The sequence below is a fragment of the Pocillopora verrucosa genome, chromosome 3 (assembly GCF_036669915.1).
Source record: "Pocillopora verrucosa isolate sample1 chromosome 3, ASM3666991v2, whole genome shotgun sequence".
Taxonomy (NCBI): Eukaryota; Metazoa; Cnidaria; class Anthozoa; order Scleractinia; family Pocilloporidae; genus Pocillopora; species Pocillopora verrucosa.
This window is the reverse complement of record NC_089314.1, coordinates 18,268,014-18,278,013: the sequence shown is the minus strand read 5'-3', so window position 1 is coordinate 18,278,013 and position 10,000 is coordinate 18,268,014. Positions and strand designations below refer to the sequence as shown.

The following is a 10,000-nucleotide window of genomic DNA, read 5'->3' as shown; positions in this document are numbered from 1 at the left end:
TGACAACATGACTGTTGCAGAAGGCTTGAGAAAAATAGGTGCTGCTTTTCTGTCCACAAGAGAGGTTAGTTCACAAGAATGCGTCTATCGCTGCATGCCAGAATTATGGCTCAGAAAAATCTTCCCAGCAACTGTATTTGTCAGTACTGAATTACCTGAGGAAAGAATACGCATAACAAAATCTCAGCAAGAATTGGAGGATCTTGATGATGACAGCACCGATGTATTCAAGTCTAATATTGTTGAGCGCTATAGTATCAGACCAGACTCAATTCCTTCTATTGATAAACTTTGTCTTGCTGAGTTTGCAGCCTATTATTATAAAGACTATAGGAAAGACTCTGATGAAACAAGTGATGCTCATCCAGAAGTTTTAACTGATGAAGTCATACAAACATAACATTCTAATTCACAAGACATCTCACTTCCACTCACAATAAAATTCTATCTCGTCACCACTGCCCCAAGGATCCCATGAGATGGCCTAATTTGCGCATGATATCAGTTTAGCCGTGTTTCTCTCTCCGGTGAGAAAGACGATTATATTTGGAAGTTTCTTGGAGGTTTTTTTCGTTTCCAAAGTTCTAAAACGACACGGCAAGTATCAGAAGACATGGCTCTGTCAGGGGAATCCAGCACGGTGGACTTAGCCAGTGAGACAACCAAGCGGGACAACGATCGAGGAATGACCAAGGTCAACATGGCGGCAGTCCTGCAAGGTCTTCAGATGACGCTAGCACACCTTGCCAAGAACTCGGAACTGCAAACAGAAGCCATTCAGAATTTGAAGGAGGAGTTTCTTCTCTGCTCTGGCGACGAAGATACTGAAGATACATCTGTGATGGATGATAATACGAGTGATAATGTGCTAGATATAGTGGCCACTCTCAACAATGTGCTCGACTCGAGTGACCACAGCAAGACGGCCTCTGTGAAGAGCCCTGAATCAGGGTCTCAGAGCGCATTGGTAGACAGCCTGACTCAGGCGTTTACCACATCTAAAGTCACATCCCCTGCAATTGAAGGCAAAATTGCCGAATTAATCGATAATATGCTTATCAGGGGATTATTGGCCGAAACAGCCAAGGAAAGAATGGAGAAACATCCACTGCCAGAAAACTGCAAATGACAATGGTGAACGAAGAAATCTGGGACTTGTTGCCCAGAAGAAGCCGAACTGTGGATTTGGCTTTCCAGCAGGTTCAGGAACCCTTGTTACAAGGAATATCGGCCCTGACCAAATTGGCGGGCAAATTGGTGAGACATCAATGATGGCAAAACGCCAGACACCCGGCATGTGCTAGATCATGTGATGGATAGTGTTGCAATGCTGGGAAACACAAATTGGAAGCTTAACATGAAGCAAAGAGAATTGATTAAGCCTGAGCTTAATCCCCCATACACACGTTTATGTAAAGAGGATATAACTTTATCCACAAAATTGTTTGGAGACGATCTAGCCAAACACTTGAAAGATATGTCAGAAGCCAAAAAAGCAGGGCAGCAGATGCAAAAGCCTTATCCCAACAGCTCCAACCGGGGTGCAGTGCACTCTCAAAAAAGGAATTTTAGCAGATTCAAGCCTTATCATTATGACCAGACACGAGGCTCTGGCAATAAATCAACCAACCGCCAGCCTTTTTTGGGGCAAGGCCGCCCATCAGCACCATTCAGGAAAAAGCACCCAGCCAGCATCAACAACAAAAATTAGTACCATCCAGTTGTGAGAAGGTAGGAAAACATGACAGTTTCTATAACACTTGCTTGGAGAAATATTGCAGGATGGTTAATAATTTTAGAGCAGGCCAGCTAAGGGAACATGTGTCTCCTTGGGAGTCACTGACTAGTGACCCCTTTATACTTGATGCAATAAAGCATTACCACATTGAGTTTGAGTCTGAGGTTCCATATCAAGCACAGACACCTTGCTAGGAAATGGACTGCGTGACTGTCACGCTATGAAATTGAACTTTATTCCTTTTGTTTTAGTTACCTAGTCATAAGCTGTAATGACGTGGTGTATGTTTAGGGTTTCAAAACCATGTGCGAGTTGACATGTGATCTAGCGATTGTAATTTTCCTCTGTGCTGGGACATTAAAAATATAGTGAAGTGATTCGAGTCTGTTGGTCGATTTAACGTGAATATTATCGGGAAAATCTCAGGACCGTGAGCAAAACAACAAAACAAAGCAAGGGAATCAAACCTGAAGCTCGAACAACAACTTAACAATGGAGGCGTTGACCTCAGAGCTGGACGTGCAACTTTTTTTTTTTTTTTTTTTTTTTTTTTTTAATTGCAACACGAAGAACACTACTTTACAAAACAAGACGAACACTACTTATAATACCACCTACAAGACGTTACTTATTCTACTTACTATATAATACTTCCTTAGACTGCAATTCTTACCCTACTTTTTACAGTTTTTTTTTTTTCGCTTACACACCTATGTATCTATTAAATTATAATTCAAAATGGGTTTCCATTTAGCCTCTAGCATCTTCCTATCATTAAACTTAGCCGCAATGTGACATTCAGTTTCATATTTTCTTTTAACTAGTTCCTTATACGAAGGGAAAAAAGGAAGACTATTATTCCTACAGCAATTCCATAAATGTAGCTTACCTAAAACGATTAAGTAATTAAATAATGAACAATTAGTATCTGTGACACCAATTAAAATAGTCTTTAACTCAAGTTTCCTTTGTTCTTTGGCTATAGCGATCCAATAAGATTCAAATTCTTCCCAAAATGCATGTGAGTAAACACAGTAAAAGAATAAGTGATCAATTGTTTCCGCACTGGTATTGCAAAAAGTGCAAAGATCGCTTTGTATTAAACCTATCTTAGCTAAGCGGGAATTTGTGAATAAAATGTCATTTAGTATTTTAAATTGAAAGCATTGCACATATGTCTCGCAGATACAGGACCTTATTAATGAGAAGGCCTTTTTTGTTTCCACATCATCAATAGAAAATTTAGATTTCAACTTTGTGAAGCCTCTGGACTCTGTCGCCTTACTGGATATAAGCAAACCATAGAAATCCCTAGACTTGCTAAGTGCTGGATCAAAGATTTTATCACCGATTTTAAATTGCAGTGATCTGACATGATCTTTCTTAATTTCGTGGCATCGAATTCTTAGATGACTTGGTACTGCGCAACGAACACCAGTCCAGGTCAGAAAGTTGGAATCTTTTAAACCATTACGTTTTGCAAGGTTAAAGGACTCTGTGTTACTCAAATCAAATTTTAAGTCACTTAAAAGAATAATATTTGCGCTATTATAATTACAATAGAATAAAGGTTTGCCGTTTACTCTAATGTTATGATTGTTCCAGATGATTGTTTCACGTAGACTTACAAGATCAAATCTAGAACGAAAATCTGACCACCAGTGTAACATCTCCTTATAAAATATTGGGGAAATGTTATAGTCATTAATATTATAATCACAATGAAGAAAAAATTCTCCACCAAAAGGTTTTAGTAAATGTAATAGATACGCTTTCCAGGGATAAAAATTATTGCTTAGAAATCTTCCAATCCATGAAAGTCGGAGTGACATAATTGACGTTGTAAAATCAGTTACCTTCAGGCCACCAAATTCAACATCATTTATTACTGCTGTCCTGGCGATTTTAATATAAGGTCAAACTCCATCATATTCTCCAAACAAATAGCTTCCATTCGACGGAAACAAGAAGAGGAATTAAATATACGTTATCAGGAGGCAGTCCTAATGTTTCACACAAATCCTTGTAACAATACGCGTCTGGCACTAGAAAAATCTAAGCAGGATCTTGAAGCACTGTTATTGTTATTTCCAAAGAAAATTATATATAATTGATTGAAGGGCCTTTATGAACTCCAAAGGAGAAGGAAGAATTGACGAGATGTATAAAACTTAAGGAAGTAGTAAACTCTTAATAATTGTAACTTTACCAAACAGAGAGAGGCCTCTCCAACTCCACAAGCATATCTGAGATTTAATTCCTTTGAGCTTATCGTAGAAATTCTTTTGCACTGATTCTTCGTTATTGTAATTAAAGTGAACCCCTAAAGCTTTTACAGTTTTACGCCATTTCAATGCTAGAGGTGTTTTGATGTTATTACGGGAAGAGCCAATCCACATTGCTTCGGTTTTTGTATAATTCACCTTTAGGCCAGAACATTTTTGGAATTGATCAAGTAACTTAAAAAGGTATTGAGCAGATCTGATATCCGACACAAAAGCTGTTAAATCATCTGCATACTGTACCATTTTGAATTCTTTTTCATCTATTTTGATTCCATCTATTTCTGAACATGAGCGAATAGCGACTGCTAGTAGTTCCATAGCAATGATAAACAAGTAAGGAGAAAGGGGGTCTCCCTGCCTTACACCTCGATTTATTTCAAAGCTAGCTGAGAGCGTTCCATTGTTGATAATACAACTTGTTATGTTACTGTAAAAGGTTTCTATCCATCTTGTAAGACTGGATCCAAATCCAAAGACTTCTAAGCATTTGAACATAAAATTCCACTCCAGACTATCAAAAGCTTTCTCAAAATCTATAAAAAGTAGCAATCCAGGGATTTCATAAGTTTTCGTGTAATCCATTATATCTAGAATTGATCTTGCGGCTTCCCCTATGTAGCGACCTGAAACGTACCCAGTTTGATTGCTATGAATGATTTCGGGTAAAACTTTGACAATACGGGTCGCTATAACTTTGGACGCAATTTTGGCGTCGACGTTAGTCAAGGATATTGGCCTCCAATTTTCTAAGTAAGTCCTATCCTTGTCCTGTTTCTCAATAAGAGTAATCACTGCCTGTCTCTGAGATGGGGACATTTCCTTCTTCATAAAAGCTTCATTAAATGAATTAATCAAAGTATCACTAAGTAATGGCCAAAAGGTGTTATAAAATTCAATGGGTAACCCGTCGTTGCCTGGCGTTTTTGCAGTTGGAAAAGTTTTGAGAACGTTCTGGCATTCTTCCGCAGTTATTCTACCCTCACATATTATTCTTGAATCATGTGAAATACTGGGTAAATTTGGACTATCGAAAAAGATCGATGATTCTGCATTATCTAGATTAATATTTCTACTACGATATAAGTTCTTATAAAATTTGCGTTGTGAATCCATAATCATAAAGGGGTCAGTAGAAATTACACCGCTAATGTGCAGCTTTCTTACATGCTTTTTAACATGGTTGCGTTTCTCGAGATTTAAAAAATATTTGCTATTCTTTTCACCATGTTCGTGCCATCGAGCTCTTGCGTGTAGTATAATCCCTTCTACTTTGTCCTCGTACAGTGCTTCAAGATCCTGCTTAGATTTTTCTAGTGCCAGACGCGTATTGTTACAAGGATTTGTGTGAAACATTAGGACTGCCTCCTGATAATGTTTATTTAATTCCTCTTCTTGTTTCCGTCGAATGGAAGCTATTTGTTTGGAGAATATGATGGAGTTTGACCTTATATTAAACTTGATCCAATCCCACAAAAGTCTGGGATCATGTATATCTTTACCTGCATCCAGCCAGGTCGGTAAATTGTTTGTTATCATATGTTTATAATTTTCATTTGCCAATAGAGAAGTGTTTAGTTTCCAGAAGCCAGCTCCTCTTCCACTTGATTCGATTTCTTGAAGTTCTAAAAAAATAGCGGAATGGTCTGTTTTGATCGAGGGTATGATATCGACTTTAGTTACCAAATCATGTAATTTATCGGATATTAGCCAGTAATCTAGTCGGCAAAATATAAAAGGTGAACAACGCCCCCAGGTAAAGCTTTGCAATGTTGGGTTTTTTAGGCGCCAAATGTCGTGCAGACTGAATTCATTTTGCAATTCATCTATAGAGTTAATTACATATTTTCGAGGAATCGGTAAACCACCTTTTTTGTCAAGTGTGATGTCGAGAGGACAGTTAAAATCTCCACCTATAATAATGTTTTCTTCATTACCAAATTCGTCATTTCTTAATAATTTTGATAAATTACGATAAAACTTGACAGCATCGGCGTCTTTGTTTGGGCCATATATGTTTGCAATTGTGTATATCTCATTGTTAATAGCAGCTTTTAGAACAATAACCCTGCCATCCGAACTTATTTCACTTTGTTGAATAATAATGTTCAAACTATTCTCTATGAAGATTGCAACACCTCTAGCATTTGTACTGCCGTGTGAAAATAAAATAGAAGCGCCCCACTCTTTTCGCCACTGATCCTGTCGTTCTGTTGTGGAATGAGTTTCTTGTAAAAATATTAAATCGGCTTTTTGCTTTCTACACCAGGAAAAAATTGCCCTACGTTTATGAAAGTTACTTAGGCCTCTAACATTCAAGGAAAGAAATTTGATGCTTTCAGGCTTAGCTTTCGAATTATGCATTCTTAATGTATAATGAATGAATAATTATAATTAATGAATAATTAAGTGTTATCACATTTATAATAGGTGCTATTTGCTCGGAATATGAATAGAATAGCAAAACAAATGTAAAAGTAGTAAGAGAATAATTTAAGTTTTGAACAAGAAGTACAACACAGACACAAAACAACAACACACAAAATATACAAACAAACGAAAGCGCACTTACCATCTCGGTTGCTGCACACTTTCGCCGAGATCTCCATGGCAAATGGTTGTATTATACTATGGTATTAAAAGTGACAAGCAGTTTTGCCTGCGCCGAAATTGTAAACAAAACTATAAATCATACAGTTCATTTAGCTATAAATACAATTACGCAGTATATAATGACAACAAAACAGCAACATAAGGATTACTCGTGTCTGATTTTAAAGGACTTGAGACCTTCAGAATCGATTTCTTTATACAGTATCTGCGCGGGAACTGACCATGGGATGAACGCGAACTGGACTCCTCCTCTTTCTTTAAGTTGCTTTAAATGATCTTTCCGTAGTTTGGCTCTTTCACTTCGAACTGATTTTGACACGTCGTCGGATATGAATATCTGACTGTCGCAGAAAGGGTTATCTTTCAGGGTGTTCGCTGCAGCCTTTAAAATTCGTCCTTTATCAGGATATCTAAGTAAGTAGACATGGATAAGCCTTGACTGCGGAGCAGTAGCGCTCGCAGCCACTTGGTTGATCTTTGTACGGTGCGCTTGCATGACTTCAATATTATTGAGGCCCATGTGCTTACTGAAAAGTTCTTCCTCTAAGAATTCTTGTACGGAGCTGCAATCTTTTTCGGCGCCTTCCTTTAAACCCCATATGATCACGTTGTTCCTCTTGGACTTGTTCTCCAAGTCTTCAATTTTCTTGTTCAGGGCGTCTATCTCTTTGCGGTTTGCCTTCTCTGCAAGGGCGCTTTTAACCTCGGTCACATCGTGGTCTAAAAGTTTATAACTATCTTTCAATTCGTCGACATCCTGAGCGGTTTTCTTTTGACTTTTTTCCAAACTTTCTAGCTTCATCAGGATGGCGTTCAACTTCGACTCTTGTTCATCTTTAGCGGCGAGCAATTCGTCCATCTTCGCAAGTACTGCGTCTAGCTTCGCTTCAGTGTCGGGCATTTCGGTTCGTTGCTTTGCTTTCGACCTTGTTCGTCTAGCAGACATTCGCTTGTCACCAATTAATAAACTCAAAAGATTATAACGCGGTCATAGTAACCTATTAAGGATCAAAATTTTGAAAGTTTCATAGAGAGAGCTCGGAGCCGCGTCCATTCAGCTTGGCGTCATCACGTGACCCCTCCGGACGTGCAACTTAAACTTCTCACATTTACTCAAGGGAAAACTAAGGGGATCGTCGAGAAAGCAAACACTGAAGGAATCGAACGACATCATGAAGCTCTTCGAGCGATTGTGAAGAAAGTGGAAAGCGTAAAAACACAGATTGACCAAGCGAAAGTGGAGAGTGGCGTTGAAGTTGGCGAGCTAGCCGAGTGGAGCGCTGGAGTTGAGGCAAAACAAGCAACGGCTGACGAGGAAATCAAGTATTTGTTGGAAACACTGGTTCAAATCTATTACAAAACAAGTCCGCAAGCGAAGAAATGCGAAGAGGAGCTGGTCGAGAGGGATCGAGACAAACAACTGCAGTTCGAGCGTGCACAGCTGGAACAAAAGCTGGAATTTGAGAAGAAGATTGAAGAAGCGAGGAAAAGTCAAGTCGGTCAAGTTGTGCCATTGCCTGCTCCAGTGAAAAGTGCTAAATTGCCGAAGCTGGTCATCACTAAGTTTAGTGGAGAGTTAACAGACTGGCCACGGTTTTGGAACCAGTTCGAAGCAGAAATTGATCGTTCCGAAGTGGCTGCCGTAACAAAGTTCTCTTATCTCAAGGAGCTTGTTAATCCCAAGGTTAAAACCTCCATTGATGGTTTGCCCTTCACGACAGAAGGTTATCAGCGAGCTAAAAGCATCCTTCAGTCGAAATATGGTCAGATGAGCGAGATTGTAAACGCGTATGTTCAGAACATAATGGCGCTTCCGGTGATTACTGGCTCACATCCAAAGAAGATTCACGAGTTCGACAAAAAGTTTTTGTTCAACGTGCAGTCTTTGGAGATGCTCGGAAACTTGAAAGAAATCAGTGGGTATGTGAGAATGTTCATCAACAAGCTACAAGGAATCAGGGGCGATCTGATAAGGACGGATGACAATTGGAGAGAGTGGTACTTTCCAAAGTTCGTGGAAGCCCTCAGGAAGTGGACAGAGAGAAATCCTGTCGAACTTGAACTGAACGAGAAGCCGCCTGACCGGAAAAAGCCACCCTTTCTGCAAGACAGATCATTTCAAGCCCTGCAGAAAGACAAACGAGCTCGAGGATGTGTGTATTGTGAGAAACCTGACCACAGATCCGTGGACTGCAAAACAGTTGCATCAGTTGATGAGCGCAAACGAGTGGAGAGGCAACCATCCTCCCCTTCCCAGCAACGAAGTTGGAAGTCTTCGACGATTGGGGAACCTTGTGAGGAAGTTGCGAATTCAAGGAACTATTGCATTGTTGAAAGAGTTTCTGGACCTGTGACCGGGAGGCGGGAGTTCTACATCCCACACAAGCCAGTACTGCAGGAACCACAGAAACAACCAAGCTTCGTGTTGTTTATGATGCATCTGCTCGTGCAAATTCTGGAGCACCTTCCTTGAATGAATGTTTAAACCCTGGGCCTCCTCTTCAAAATCAGTTGTGGAATGTGCTGGTCCGTGCTCATTTCCACCCTGTTGCAATTGCAGGAGATATCAAACAAGCCTTTCTCCAAGTCAGAATTCGAGAAGAAGACTGTGACGCGTTAAGGTTCCATTGGTTAAAAGATCTGAACAGCCAGACAGTAGAAGCACTTAGGTTTACCAGAGCCCTCTTTGGCCTCACCAGCTCACCATTTCTTCTCGGGGGAGTTGTACAACATCTCCTGGAGAGCTGCAGTGGGAAGTACCCAGAGATTGTTTGTGAGATTGAGAGAAGCCTTTATGTAGATGATCTTATCAGTGGAGGGCCCACTCAGGCAAAGGCAGAAACCATCAAGTCAGCATCAGTGGAGATATTTGCTAAAGGGACATTTGAGTTGCACAAGTGGCACTCAAACGTGAAGGAGTTGGAGACAACATGCTCAGTACCAGCCTCAGAAGAAGAAACATATGCGAAGGAGCAGTTAGGTACCTCAAGGAAGGAGGGAGCTTCTCTACTTGGTCTACAGTGGAACAAAGAGAGCGATACCATCAGCGTAAGCTTCCCATCAGAGAGCACCGAGCCAACAAAGCGAGGGATTCTCAGTAAAGTGGCCAAGATATATGACCCATTGGGGCTTTATTTAATAAATACTTTATTTAATATTTTTGAAGCAATAAATTAATTTCCACTATGAAACATGACACCAAACTCAATGTTTGACGGTTGAAACCTACCAGTTGTATCAGCAAACATCTGACTTTATAACTTTTGGAAACCCTCTGTCACTCCCGACTCCCCTGAGTAGGATTTTGTCATTTTTGCGGTCACGTGACCACGCGAGCAATCTTGTTGTATTCGCCATGTGCTTTCAA

At 40.0% G+C, this 10,000-nt stretch overlaps 2 pseudogenes; both read left to right on the top strand.

Moving 5' to 3' along the window:
- The first annotated feature begins 613 nt into the window (after nucleotides 1-613).
- On the top strand, nucleotides 614-1,711 carry LOC131794141 (uncharacterized; annotated as a pseudogene).
- A 5,728-nt stretch (nucleotides 1,712-7,439) lies between these two features.
- Nucleotides 7,440-10,000, top strand: part of LOC136279624 (uncharacterized) — a 13,017-nt pseudogene continuing 10,456 nt past the window's right edge.